Source organism: Haliotis rubra, unplaced genomic scaffold (assembly GCF_003918875.1).
Source record: "Haliotis rubra isolate DU_JTF1 unplaced genomic scaffold, ASM391887v1 Scf22, whole genome shotgun sequence".
Lineage (NCBI taxonomy): Eukaryota > Metazoa > Mollusca > Gastropoda > Lepetellida > Haliotidae > Haliotis > Haliotis rubra.
Genome location: NW_025766225.1, coordinates 1,900,542 through 1,914,236, shown reverse-complemented (window position 1 = coordinate 1,914,236; position 13,695 = coordinate 1,900,542). Strand labels below are relative to the sequence as shown.

General features: G+C 37.6%; 1 non-coding gene across 1 annotated transcript; it reads left to right on the top strand.

Annotated features, from left to right (window-relative positions):
- Positions 1–7,563: 7,563 nt before the first annotated feature.
- On the top strand, positions 7,564–7,637 carry Trnat-agu. The gene has a single exon. It is a non-coding gene; the product is annotated as a tRNA-Thr (tRNA).
- Positions 7,638–13,695: the final 6,058 nt, after the last annotated feature.

Here is a 13,695-nt window from a genome sequence, read left to right as displayed (position 1 = left end):
AGGACAGTAGGTATGTCACAATGGCGGACACTGAGGAAGTCAGAAACTGAGTGAGTGAGGGAGATTTTAGGACCATTTTACCAATATTCCTCCAATATGACAACTGTGCTTCCCACATTGTACCCAACATATAAAAAGAAAGAAATCTATGAACTAAATAAATACCCTAAGAAAATAGGTACCCATGGTTACATCACTGTTAAATAAAGTCGAACTTAAGTGTAGAATGATTGGGCATGTCCAAATCACTTCATTTCTGAAATTAATAATTGTTATGGGACCCTTTGGGTTTTATTTCTTATTTTCACAGATTTACTTTTATAAGTAAGATATCTTTATTTCTGGGAGTACATGTTTCTATACTTCCAATACAACTCCTGCATTCAAAATAAATCATTGAAAATGAGGGGATATTGTCTTATTAATTATACAATCCTATTAATACAACCTCATATTTAAGGGTTTCCTGTTTCAAATACTATAGACGAAAATGTCGATGCCAAAGAACTTCCATTTCAAACAGCAAACCCCCACATTGTTGTTAATTAACTAACACCACTTCAACTTAAACACTGACATGAGAATAAGTTACGCATTTACCGGTTAAGCTGTGGAAAACCACAGATAACTTCCGATATGCACACAACACACAACCACCAACAACAATAACACATTATTTAGTGGACAAGTTGGCCTGCTGCTAATCACACCACTCTGATTATATCCCAACAGCAGCCCGACCAGCAGGGGTGCACCCAAATTAGAAAATTACATCGGTAAATAAGCATGTTCACAGCTAGCCCTAAACACAGTAGAACACACGCTACCATTAACTATTTATGTCTCAGTCATGTCAAATTTCAAAACTGGCTTCAAAACATGCCATCAAGGTCAAAGAGACACAAAAATGTGATTATTTGTCCTGGCAAACATGTCCCACATGACAAAATGTGTAGTCCTGCTGAGTACTTTTACATTCTTGTGGCATAACATTTAATTCCTCATTAGTTCTCTTTAAGACAAAGACTCTGTTCCCCAGCAGTATCCTGAAGGTTTTTCAGTTGTAGAAGTATTGTATGTTTGAAGCATGCAGCAAGATATTTGTAATACATCAAGTTCTCTTTTTGACCCTTTAATTAACAAAATGTATATCTGTGAAAAAAAAATCTCTTTTTTTTCTTTATTCCTTTATTTAAAATATGCACATCTGTGAAAATATTTTTCTCTTTTTATTCTTCTATCGTTTAATTAAACCTGACAACAGGTAATACTTTTAGGAGATAAACATCATGTGTTGGCCAATTTCCGGGTGTTATTGAGTATTTAAAATTGAAGCACGGGAATTCATTTGGAACCGATGGCGTAGGCCGAGGACCCTTGACAACAGGCAATACTTTACAGTATAAAGCCAGGGCCCTTGACAACAGGCTATAGTTTACAGTATAAAGCCAGGGCCCTTGACAACAGGCTATAGTTTACAGTATAAACCCAGGGCCCTTGACAACAGGCAATAGTTTACAGTATAAAACCAGGGCCCTTGACAACAGGCTATAGTTTACAGTATATAAGCCAGGGCCCCTTGACAACAGGCAGTATACGCCCAGGGCCCTTGACAACAGGCTATAGTTTACAGTATAAAGCTGGGCCCTTGACAACAGTCAATACTTTACAGTATAAAGTCAAGGCCCTTGACAACAGGCTATACTTCACAGTATAAAGCCAGGGCCTTTGACAACAGGCTATACTTTACAGTATAAAGCTGGGCCCTTGACAACAGTCAATACTTTACAGTATAAAGTCAAGGCCCTTGACAACAGGCTATACTTAACAGTATAAAGCCAGGGCCTTTGACAACAGGCTATACTTTACAGTATAAAGCTGGGCCCTTGACAACAGTCAATACTTTACAGTATAAAGTCAAGGCCCTTGACAACAGGCTATACTTTACAGTATAAAGCCAGGGCCTTTGACAACAGGCTATACTTTACAGTATAAAGCCGGCACCCTTGACAACAGGTAATACTTTACAGTATAAAGCCAGGGCCCTTGACAACAGTCAACATCCTGCAATACAAAAGTTGTGTCTTATACACACTTACATCATGTAAACACGCTACAGGAAAATGGTTTACCAGAAGTGAAAAAAGTTAACATTAAATAAAAACATCCTTACTTGATTCACTGACGCCAAAAGGTTGGCCGTAGACTTTCCCATATATTTTAAGATGTGTCTCACCATCTGTCCAGCGCCATATCTTTAACCTTGACTGACTTCACAAACCTGACCATTTCTCTCCTCATACTGAACACATGTAATTCACAAGTATTTTTTCATTTGAAAAAAAAAATCCCCATTTAAATAAATGATATTACTTCAGCATCTGTGCAAATTCTTTTCCAACCATTCACTGTGGAAAATAACAAAGTAGCCAAAGGACATTTATCATTTAATGATAAATTAGCAGTATACACATGCTACATTCTTACTCTTTCATCAGGAGATAAAGTACCTCCATACATTCTGTCCTACATGTGAACCACTTCTTAACGATATTCAAAGAAGAGCTCAGCCTTCACTACAAGAACATATCCACAAAACTATTCAAGATTCCTAACATATTTGGTTCAGCATATGTAGACATTACACACTGATCAATTTATCAATGCATATGTTAATTCTGTGTCAATTTTCAAAATGTTCTGTTAAGCATTGCAATAAATAAGCTGATTACTAATCTGGGTAGTTTTAATGTTGGAAATCATATTTCAAATTAATACCCATTCAAATTGCATTAGACCATCAACGATGTCTCCCAGACATTTCGGTTTAACAAATCTGGTCGTCAATAATGACCCCACATGAGACTGGCCTCACAGGACGTTGAAATTTCATAAAATAATAAAACTAAGACTACATCCATCCAGTAACTCAGGCATTGAAATTAGCATTAAGTTTAACAGTTGTGATGTGACCCAATAGTTGATTTTACATATACAAACACAGAGTAAATATTTTTAACGAAACTAAAATCTTCACTGACAAAATGCCTTGATGAAATTCGGTCTTGATTCTACAGCCTGATAAGATGATAAACTCACTGGCCACTGATAGCTAATACCAACAAAAGATTGTCTACACATGTAAGATAAGTTGTGTGGCGAGCAGTACTGAGAAAGGAATGTCGTCCACTGTGCCACAAAGAATGACATACCACACGCTATTATCCTATAATAAGATAAATACCTCCCTGGACTCCAGCACATTCCACCCTCTACAGAGCAAACACAGAGGGGGTCTCGCACACCGGATTCTTATCACTAACTAATAGGGCTCAAGTTATTGTCAGCTTGAGTGAAAACTCAATTTATTGAGTAATTTAGCAAAGGCATGAGGAAACTGGTCTATCAGACCTGCTCTAATTGCTTGAACTTGTGTTTATTACACAGCCAGGATATATAACCATTTAAGGCACACAAATCATTATCACAGATCGGCAGTACTACTAAATATAACCCTTTAATCATGTCAAAGGAATGCGCTATCGGCAATGCTTTATCATGTCAATTGATAAGATGTTTACATATGCATATATTTACAATGAACTCAAGGGATATTTTTATAACAGCTCTTACTAACTGTTTACTGCTGCGTAAATGTCAGCTGCGACATTGGTAGTCTCTACTGTATAGCTCATGACAAGAGACATCCAATACAGGTTTTCCTTCATATAAGGCTTGATGCTAATAGATAGATAATTGATGTGACAAAACTTTTTAGGAAAGGAATTTTATTTCAACATGTGAAAATATAGTACATTAAAACAGGTAGCCATACATAAGATTTCTGTTGTATGATGGTAATAGGACTCTTTGATGTTGGGTACTTAATTGAAGCAGATTAGAATTTTCATTTTTGCCTGTAACACGAAGCCAGCTGATACCAATATTGTTGGATATATATGATATTAGGAACAGAGGTACAGATACGCTGCGTATCTGCATAAATTACCCAAATATTTATGTGAAAACTCAATTCCTATTAAGTCTTTTGCATACAAGTATGGTTGAAGTTTTGTAAATACTCAATAAACTTGATCTTACATGCGTACACACGAAAATGACAAATCTTAGCTTGCATACCGGTGAATTAGTTCCTGTCACCGAACCTACTAGAATTTGAAGTAAGCAGACCCATGTGCTACAGATGGAGGTTACTGGGGATAGATAAAATAACTGAGGTGTATTTGAAAGGTTCTATTTCAGCACATGAATTTCTCATATTGCAAATCAAATATAAATAACAAACACGTAAACCAACACTTTAGCTATATTATATTTTACATGGAAAATGGCAAAATACCCAATTGAGTTTGAGTGAGGTGGGTAGAATTTATTTGGTTACACAAAGGAAAATTAGGATACCCAATTAAGATGAATACAATCAAGTACATAACTCAGTCACATCTGACTTCATGACTTAAGATTAAGGGTGTAATTAAATATTCCTGCTATGCAGACCCTAACCAGGAATACCTAAACACAGAAGAACACACGCTACCATTAACTATTTATGTCTCAGTCATGTCAAATTTCAAAACTGGCTTTAAAATATGCCATCAAGGTCAAAAAGACACAAAAATGTGATTATTTGTCCTGGCAAACATGTCCCACATGACAAAATGTGTAGTCCTGCTGAGTACTTTTACATTCTTGTGGCATAACATTTAATTCCTCATTAGTTCTCTTTAAGACAAAGATTCTGTTCCCCAGCAGTATCCTGAAGGTTTTTCAGTTGTAGAAATATTGTATGTTTGAAGCATGCAGCAAGATATTTGTAATACATTAAGTTCACTTTTTTACCCTTTATTTAAAAAATGCATATCTGTGAAAATATTTTTCTATTTTTATTCTTTTATCCTTTAATTAAAAAATGCACATCTGTGAAAATATTTTTTCTTTAAGCATGAAATACCCTTTTAAACAAAGGAGAAATTGCATACGATTTTATGTAAATTTATAATTTAGTGGCTCTCTACGAACGAATATTCCTGCTGAACAGACCCTAACCTGGAATGCCTATGGAAAAAAAACCAAGAGGTCAATGGAGTCAAGTACTGTATGTGCAAACCTATCAGATAGAAGTGAGTCAAGGAACCCATCTTAAGACCCTAGCAAAGTGATTGTGTGATACAAAACCACTGCCTCTATGTCAGGATGTAAATATTTTGTTCTGAAATTCCCATCTCCCACCTCTATTTAATTTTTTTGCCAACATGGAATAACAAAAAGTCTTCTTATTTCAATTTTCCCTGCCACCGTGGAAATTTATGCCCTGAAAAATAATACTCTTACATATGCACATCAAAAAGCCAGGTCAGCTTTCAATATCTGTTCTGGAAGTGAGTATGATCCAATTGTCAGTCCAAGTCAAAGTTGTTGCCATGGGAACTTGAAAAACAGTGTTTAACTTAAGCATTACCACAACTTTTCTGTGAAAAACTGGTAATCAGAATCTGTCTCCACACTTTGAACACGAATCAGGGAAACTATGAGAAACACGCTAGTTGATTTTCTGAGGCATTGTTGTAATTATACAACAATCTCAGACTTACTCCATATGAAATCCTTTCCTGGTTATTATCAAACAATAAATTTCTTTTCTCCAATGTTTGGGCTTTGTTATGCCAACTTCATGTGGAGGAAAACAACTAGCTCGAGGTGCCTATTCATAAAATCAAGATTGTTTATCTCCTTGAAACTTAACAGAACACTCAGTATCTTTTTTGCTTTATGGCAGGGTCCTTTTAACAATCAAGTGACAATCCAATGATCAATATCATGAGCACCAATCTATGCAGTTGGGATCAGATGACAATGGCAGGCCAGTTAGTCACCTCTAATAACAAGCATGGGTAGCTGAAGACAAATTCTTACCTGGCCCTTCACAAGTCACCAGATACATACTGACCAAATATGTTACTTTCATGTGCAAACTTATCGTGACTGAAGTGAGTTAATAATAAGAGTTTAATAAATTAGAATAACAAACGATACAAGAACACTTTAGTCTCTTGATTTCGCAGCTGAGGACACAAGACATGGTGTTTGTTTAAAAAAATATCCTCTAGGAATAAAGATATTTCAATAAGGAAATTCAATATAACCATATCAAATTTCATATTTCAACTATCGAATGGAACACATATAAACCTTTAGAGAATGAGTATTCCAGTTATATTCCAGTTAGTCAGTAATGATCCTGTTAAGTTCAAAATCATAATAATGGGAAAAACTGGTGTCTGTCACTCAGCTGACTTTATTCAACAGAATGATTTCTGTTGGTCCTTTCAATAATAATTTCATAAAACACAGGTGGAAACAAATCTTTGTTTTCAGATAATAAGCAATGTTCCTACAACACTTCAGTTTACAGTTTGAAATTAATACAATCAGGTTTCCAGGATGTTTTTTTAAACATTGTGTTAATGATGGCAACAGCCTTGAACAGGCATTGACAACATTACTGAGATAGACTATTGATGTAAACAAACTGTTGTTTGCTTTGTTTAAGCATGGTAAATCTGACCTAGTTTTAGTCTGGATCAAATCAATCTTGCCCATCAATCATCTTACATCAATGTCTGTACATGAACTTAGTAGATAGCACCAGTAATAACTGCAAGATCATCACAATTCTAATACTGTGTTATTAAATATTATGGCATTGCCCAAATGCCAAATATAATAGTATTTAATCTCATTCAAAAGCAGTTTTATTGCAACATTTACAAAACAAACAGTCAAATAACAAATCAAATAAATTAATCAAATACTATGCTACAGAAAGCCTACAGAACATGGCCATCGAGACATTTTCCGAGTCTGACTTTGTGCCTCCATGTGCCGGTCGTAAAGTTTTCCAATGGTAGTTCAGATATGTGTTCAAAACATGGGTAAATTGGTACTAGAGAGTAATGTAATAATTATATTGTTCTCTCTCCACGAACTGTCATGTGTTGTTTATAGGTCTCACACCATAAACATGATAAACCGACAGCCGACAAAGTCAAAGTCTCTGTCTGTGAGACCAAAACAGGCACCTGCCGACGGTTTGAATCTGCAGGGGTGGTAACCATCACACCATGCAATTTAATCCCCGTTAACTTACCGTCAGTTTCTTTAAAGAATGTTTATGCTTGGTTTCATCAATACGTCATCATACACTGCCCTCCATGCACCCAAAGTTGCCTATTCATGATCGTGTTCTTTGAGTCACAATATAAACATGGCTGAACGAAAATGTTAGGAATTTCCCTTGCGTGACGTCACGAAGGTGAATTCCAAGCAGAGTCGGCCATTTCCGTTGTATTCCGTACAATGAAACGGTGGTCGAATATGTTATTTCTCGGAAGTAAAAGTGTACTTTCACGGTTGATTTCGCCATATATTCACCTTACACTCACATGACGATAAATAAATTTAAACCTGTTATCAGGAAAATATCGACGATCAGCCCTTTACGTAGATTTATATATGGCAAGGAAACCATCGTTTTCCAAGCGAGGCTCTATAGCTCAGTTGGTTAGAGCGTCTGCCTAGTAAGCAGAAGGTCGAGGGTTCGAATCCCCCTGGAGCCTCATTTTTTTTTTTTTTTTCCCTTACAAAGATATTTTTTTAATAAAACCGTTTTACATCATGTTTAGATACTATTAAATAAATTTTAAAATTTCCAAATGAAGTTTTATGCAGTTAAATTTGAAATGTGAAAACAAAATACATTAAATGGTATGGTTCTTGGCGAGTGTGGCAGACTCTCATTACAGCATTTGTACATGTCAAGAGTGATTAAATTCTGGTGTAGACAAAAACATATGCCACAAAATAGACTACCACATCAATGTTATGTAATATTAAGATCATTAGATAGCTTAGGCGATAATACCTGGGTAACAAAAGTTAGACACATACTGTTTCAATATGGATATGGTTATGCTTGGCTAAGCCAAGAAATTGGGAATGTGGAGTATTTTGTTTCTCTATTCAAGCTAAGGCAAGGAGATAACTTAAAACAATTTTGGTATTCATCAATCAGTGAATCTCCTCAATGTATATTTTTATAAGGACTATAAAATTTATGTTATATGTTGAAAGATATTTGTGTTGTGATATTCCTATGCATATAAGAATTGCTATATCAAGGTTTAGATGCAGTAATTTAATACTGCTGTTGAATGTGGGAGGTATAATGGTATTGAATATAACGAAACACTATGCCCTTTTTTTAAAACCAGAGGTCAGCATTACATAGAACATGAATATCATGTACTATTTATTTGTAATGCCTATAATAAACTTAGAAATAAATATATCATAAAGTTCACTAAAGAACCACATACTTATAACTCTTTTGTAAATCTTTTCCAAATAAAAAAAGACGTTATATACAATATTGGCCTATACCAGAGATGCCAACCCTAATTTAGCCCAATTAGTATTTTGGCCAAAAACTGATGCAAAAATTAGTATTTCTTGGCCAAAATTAGTATTAACTTTTCCAAAGAATTTTCATATTGAATATAAAACGTAAATATATAGTCTAAAACCTTGTTATTAACATTGTACTCACCTAATCAGTAGCAAGTATCCACGTATAGCTTGATACTGAATAAAATGTGGTTGAAATTATTGTGTATGGTATGTATGCTATTTGATAATTTAATTTAATGTATTATTTTTAAAAATTCGTACATTTTTACTGCCATCATACTCTCGTATTTTGTGTTGTTTTTTCATAACGAATACGATAAAATCGTATGGGTTGGCATCTCTGCTATACTTATATCATGTACAGAAATTGATAAACTCCAGGATGTAGAGCTGCAAAGTTAAACTGTGCATCCACTAAATACATTGTCATCTGATTGTATTATGGGCTGACAGCCTCTTTACTGAATATAAACACTGTCTGTCTGTCTAAATGTGAAATGGGGACTAAATTCTCATAAAACAAACTGTCAAACTGACAGTAAAGCCACATGAAATAAAACATATCTACCCTACAACCTCATCACCCACCTTAACCAGCCCTACACTCAATGAAATATATATTTTGGATGACTCATACCCAAACATGGGGTAACTAGTACCCACCCATACCTCATCAACTTGATAACTGGTAACAGAAAATGGTAAACATGAAATCTATATGATATTTAACAAAATTGTTTCTATTGATCTGATGTTAAGTTGAAACAATAACTTAAAAATCAGAAAATCCATTTCATAATTCCCATCCCTTCTGAACAGCATCAGCTGCATCACAGAGCCTAGATTATAAAGGGGGCGGTGGGGTAGCCCAGTGGTTAAAGCGTAGGCTCGTCACGCCTAAGACCTGGGTTCGGTTCCCACTTGGGTACAATGTGTGAAGCCCATTTCTGGTGTCCCCGGCCGTGATATTGCTGGAATATTGTTTAAAATGGCGTAAAACCAAACTCACTCACTCACTCGATTAAAAAGGTTTTCAAGTATGACATTAATCTGTTGTCTTGAAGAAATTCCAGATGATAAATTTAATGCTTCCCATCGCTCCTGAAAAGTATTATCTCTGCCACAAAACATTGATTAACCATGTTTCCAACTAGACATTGTTGTTGAAGCTTAGTTCTTTGATGACGAGGCCACTGGAAGAGAACAAAGATCACAGATCACCGTGTGTTAACTGCCTGTAAATGTGGTAACAGATGCTTAGTCTAAGCAATAATCACCAATTATCCCATCAACTTAGTCAGTGAAATGTCAATTGAATGTTAGAAATTTATTATGAATGAGTTCAAAGCGATAAAAATGTTTGAATGTGTGAAAACAGTGCTATGAATATATTACTAATGATTTTTATTAAATCCATTAAATTTCATGTTATCCAAAAAACATGCTGGAATATGAGATTTGAATGCTGTGAATAAATGATTATGGATATATCCTGGTTAACGCAATCTAGTGTTGATTCTGACTCATTAAAATTGCAACTAATTTGAAAAATATTTGTGTCCAAGTCTTCCACATTTGCGTCCAGATAATCTAGATTTTGTTGGGGTCATCAAAGTTTTAGTCAGCAAAATATAGTACAAATTGTCCAAATCAAGATGGGTCCGACAGGTGTTTCTAGTACAGTAAGCCATTTTCAATTGGTACGGTACATCTAGAATCCATTGCAAATACGTAGCTGAACAACCTATATCTGTCTGCCGTGCATCTTACGTAACTTCATGCCTTGTGTTTGGGCCTGTCTATCCAGCTCAGTGTGGTGCTTGTGTCTGTCTTGAACACCTGACAGGTGCTTGTGTGTGTCAAGACCATCTCCTGCCAGGTGCTTGTGTCTGTCTAGACAGTCTCCTACTACAGTCCGTTTGAGTCAGAAACGGACCGATGAATTGCAAATTTTATCATTGTACAAAATTGCCATATAAATATACATAGTACACATGTTTATCATTTACTAATACCCAACAGCTTTCCTATATTTGAAAATTTTCCGGACTCCACAAAAAAAGTTCTTTAAGAAACTATCATTAAAATTTTGACACAGTTCACCGAGGGAGGAGTGCAGAGAAAGGAGCCAGGTGTGCGAGAAAGGATGGAGACGGCACAGCACAGGCTAATGAATCAATAACTTGGTGGGCACTTGTGCAAGTGCTTCTCTAACACCTGGCTGTCCCTTTCTCTGCACTCCTCCCTCGTAACAAATAGTGAACTGTGTCAAAATTTTAATGATAGTTTCTTAAAGAACTTTTTTGGTGGAGTCCGGAAAATTTTCAAATATAAGAAAGCTGTTGGGTATTAGTAAATGATAAACATGTGTTCTATTTATATTTATGTGGCAATTTTGTACAAAGATAAAATTTGCTATTCATCGGTCCGTTTCTGACTCAAACGGACTGTAGGTGCTTTTGTCTGTCTTGACAGTCTCCTGCCAGGTGCTTCTGTCTGTCTAGACCCGTCTCCTGTCAGGTGCTTGTGTCTGTATAGACCCGTCTCCTGCCAGGTGCTTGTGTCTGTCTAGACCCGTCTCCTGTCAGGTGCTTGTGTCTGTCTAGACCCGTCTCCTGCCAGGTGCTTGTGTCTGTCTAGACCCGTCTCCTGCCTGGTGCTTGTGTCTGTCTAGACCTGTCTCCTGCCAGGTGCTTGTGTCTGTCTAGACAGTCTCCTGCCAGGTGCTTGTGTCTGTCTAGACCCGTCTCCTGTCAGGTGCTTGTGTCTGTATAGACCCGTCTCCTGCCAGGTGCCAGGTTGTGTCTGTCTAGACCCATCTCCTGTCAGGTGCTTGTGTCTGTCTAGACCCGTCTCCTGTCAGGTGCTTGTGTCTGTCTAGACCCGTCTCCTGCCAGGTGCTTGTGTCTGTCTAGACCTGTCTCCTGCCAGGTGCTTGTGTCTGTCTAGACCCGTCTCCTGTCAGGTGCTTGTGTCTGTCTAGACCCGTCTCCTGTCAGGTGCTTGTGTCTGTCTAGACAGTCTCCTGCCAGGTGCTTGTGTCTGTCTAGACCCGTCTCCTGCCAGGTGCTTGTGTCTGTCTAGACCAGTCTCCTGCCAGGTGCTTGTGTCTGTCTAGACCCGTCTCCTGCCAGGTGCTTGTGTCTGTCTAGACCAGTCTCCTGCCAGGTGCTTGTGTCTGTCTAGACAGTCTCCTGCCAGGTGCTTGTGTCTGTCTAGACCCGTCTCCTGCCAGGTGCTTGTGTCTGTCTAGAGACTCCTCCTCAGGTGCTTGTGTCTCTGTCTAGACCCGTCTCCTGCCAGGTGCTTGTGTCTGTCTAGAGACCCGCCTCCTGCCAGGTGCTTGTGTCTGTCTAGACCTGTCTCCTGCCAGGTGCTTGTGTCTGTCTAGACCGTCTCCTGCCAGGTGCTTTTGTGTCTGTCTAGACTCCTGCCAGGTGCTTGTGTCTCCCTGCCAGGTGCTTGTGTCTGTCTAGACCCATCTCCTGCCAGGTGCTTGTGTCTGTCTAGACCCGCCTCCTCCTGCCAGGTGCTTGTGTCTGTCTAGACCCATCTCCTGCCAGGTGCTTGTGTGTCTGTCTAGACCCGTCTCCTGCCAGGTGCTTGTGTCTGTCTAGACCCGTCTCCTGCCAGGTGCTTGTGTCTGTCTAGAGGTGCTTGTGTCTGTCTCTAGACCCGTCTCCTGCCAGGTGCTTGTGTCTGTCTAGACCCGTCTCCTGCCAGGTGCTTGTGTCTGTCTAGACCCGTCTCCTGTCAGGTGCTTGTGTCTGTCTAGACCCGTCTCCTGTCAGGTGCTTGTGTCTGTCTAGACCCTGTCTCCTGTCACCCGTCTCCTGCCAGGTGCTTGTGTCTGTCAGGTGCTTGTGTCTGTCTGGACCCATCTCCTGCCAGGCGCTTGTGTTTGTCTAGACCCATCTCCTGCCAAGTGCTTGTGTTTGTCTAGACCCGTCTCCTGCCAGGCGCTTGTGTCTGTCTAGACCCGTCTCCTGTCAGTTGCTTGTGTCGGTCCAGAGAGATTCAAGTGTCCTGATTGTGTGTCTTGATTATTAATAGTCTAATTTTTCTGCCTGCTTAGACAGTCTTGTATATATGAATACACATGGCCTTTGAGATCAGCCAGTGTTTAGGTGCCTCACTCTCAGAGTGTGAGTTCGAATCCCAGATGGGACTCAACCAACAAACAGTAGTGGAATCTGTACTTTAATGGGAATGTACAATCCCATATATTACAAAACTATACAGATTCACAAACACAATTTGAGTAAAGACAACTTTTTTATTTGAAAACTTGGGAATGAACACAGTTTATCAGAAAATTTCATTTAAAGTAGAGGACAGGAATGCACAAGGCAATAACTTATTAACAGAAATAACTCTCAAAATGTCAGCAACATAATTCAACCCAATGGCAAGACTAGACAAATCTGCATAAACATATTGGAAATAGCAGACAAAATATGTAAATTATACATATATTGAGTTGAACACTAGACTTGACCAAAATAGAGTGAGTTAGTGAGTGAATATTGCTTTAAGCTGCATCAAGTTTGCTGCTCTTCACAGCTACAATACCAAGACACCATGACAGTTTTGGGGATCTTTTGGTCCTCTGCCAAACATTAACACAATATTTCTATATACAAATCATCAAATTACTGAAATTATCCTTACAAGAGAAAATGGATCTCAACAATATAAAAATGTTTAAAAATGAAAAAATGATACAAATATTTGTTATTTTGATTTCACATTTTTAATTACAAATTTTGATTTTTTTTCACCATTATCTGAGAGATAGATGTCTCAATTCTTATTCTCAATATCATCATACGTAACAAACTCAAGTGAAAACATGGTGTTCTGACAAATGATTTTTGTTATTTGAAATAAATACATGATTGCCAACAATCAACATTAAGAACAGCAAGACAATGGCTGAACAAATGATGCAACATGTGATGATATTGAAGTTAATGCCCCTGTGGAATAACATTCATAACATTCCTGGAAACTACAATGTGTCCACTATGATGAAGCAATGTAGGATGTATAAGGGTATTTCTATGTTAATTCAGCCTGAAAAAGAAAATCTATATACCATTTCCCAGTGTCTCTTACCGGTAATTTCAAATCTAGGTCAGTGGTTTATTTCATGAGGCAAAGAATTAACATAATTTTCTGACGTTAACCGAAAAAAACCTAACTAAA